Genomic DNA, 2,313 nt, shown 5'->3' on the forward strand with positions numbered 1-2,313 from the left:
AAACTGTGGAGGAATAGCGATCCACCTGAATACACAAGAAGCTAACCATCCACTTGAATACATAAGAAGATAACCATGTAATAGTTAGTTTAATAGGATGTCATTTGAGGGCATGGTTAGTTCAACTTTTTGATGAACTTCTCCTTATTGTACAAATAATTTCATCAACTACTTTGAGTACATGGTTCATTCAAAGTTTTGATAAACTCCCCCTAAATGTACAAATAATTACATCAACAAATTCTAAGAGTCAGCCAATGCAACTGATGCACCCACTCTTTGCTAACATCTCCCATAGTATAACCAACATGATACACTCATAGAACATCCAACCAATACATAGTCCACTCCAATATTGAAATATACAAGATACTAATATATACTTTTCAAGAAACAAAACATTGGAAAAACTGACTACATATGATTAAATTTGTTTTAATTCAAACCAACTCAAAATTTTCAAAAAGCAAAACATGAGAAAAACTAACTACATATAATTAAATGTATTTTTATTCCACACAACTTAAAATTTGTGTGGTTAGCCATCAACAAATTTCCATTTTTATCACAAAACTTCCACAAGAACTATCACTAACTTTCCTTAGACTAAACTTAAAAGACCTCTTTGCTCCTCCAAAACAATATATTTTTTCTTCAGGCAGCTTGCCACTTCAAAGATTTCCCTACCACTTCAAAAATAAATCTTTGATGCATCCTTAGTTTTACAAAACGGAAAAATAAAATTTCATTGTATTTTTAATTTGCCATGATAACCCGCCAAATGATTATACAATCAGGTAATGCACTTTCATCTTAAAATAAAAAATGTCCCCACTTCACCTTAAAACCTGATCAAACACAATATTTGTGATGCCAATCAAATGCCACCACGCAGATATGCAATTGCAACAAAATCATTGAGTCAAATCCTTGAGAAACCTATTATCATAGAGACAGAGATCAGATTCTTTTTAATTCCTAGTACATTACATTCTGAATACGCCTAATATTACCATTGGGTAATACCACAAGAATATTTCCATACCCCTTAATCTAGTACTCTCTATCATCACCAAGGTAGATATTAGCACCACTGCTGGTTTCTTTAAAATTTTGAAACCAATGTTTGTTACCTGTCATGTGAGTGGAAGCTCTTGAGTCCACGAACCAAGTTTTTGCTTCATCATTCTCGAAAGAGAAAGAAGAATCATATACAAACAGTGAGATTCTGATTCTGATCTTCATCAGCAAAGTTCCCTGCATGCTTCTTATGTCTATGTCGACCTTCATCAAGCTTCTTCTTATGGAAATTCCTAGCAATGTGACCAAATTTAACACAGTAAAAACATTTAATTCCTGAATAATTTCTAGTCGAAGACATACTTTGAGGTGGCTTTCTCTGTGGTGTACCTCCGCCTTTCTGTCTAGTGCTTTCTCTCCCTCTAAAAGGATTTTTCTTTGCCATTAATGCAAGATCTGAGATTTGGGGTTTCAAAGTCATCTGCCTCTCTTCCTCTTATATCAAAATCCCTATCAATTCTTCAAAATTGGGGGCTTTCTCCCTTGTGTATAATCGTCAGTCATACCATTCATGGTAACCGTGATGAGATCAGTGTTCGATATTGTCTCCCCTATATCAGCCAACTTGTTTCTCAACTTTTTGATCTAAGATATGAATGTAGTGACTGATTCACTCTCCTCCATTTTGATGGAGAGAATATTGCTCTTCAAGAACAATAAAAGATTTGTATTCTTTATCTCATACAAATCCTTGAAAGTTTCCCAGATATCATTTGTTGATTTACACTCTCTGATGTGAGGGATAATGCAGTCTTTAAATGAAAATTTTAACAACACTTTCGCTTTGTTCTCCCTCTTCTCCAAATCCTGTATTGCTGCAGTTGTTCCACCTTCGGCTGCAATTGGCTTCAATTCATCTCCATTTGCAATCACCCATGCTCTTTGCCACTCAAGCAGGGTCTGCAATTTGAATTTCCAATTAGAATAATTGGACCCATCGAGCTTATTTCTCTCTTTCAAGTACGCCTCTACTCTCTGATTATTCATCGTGACAAGTCTACCTCAAAAAAAAACTTTCGGCCTCCAACCATTGATAAAATAAACCCGGATCTATCTTAGATGTAGAGGAAAGTTCTTCGATTCTTCTATTGCATCTTCTAGTCTTTCAAAAGGGATTTTGAAAAAAAATAGCGATCTTACAATAGGGCCATCTTCAAAGAAAAAATTACCTATGAAAAACTACCAACCAAGTTGGAAGGGCCTCAGCCTCCAGGCACAAGATCTGCACTGATT

The sequence above is a fragment of the Pinus tabuliformis genome, chromosome 3_1 (assembly GCF_031772625.1).
Source record: "Pinus tabuliformis cultivar Carrire ecotype Pingquan chromosome 3_1, CPIR1, whole genome shotgun sequence".
Taxonomy (NCBI): domain Eukaryota; kingdom Viridiplantae; phylum Streptophyta; class Pinopsida; order Pinales; family Pinaceae; genus Pinus; species Pinus tabuliformis.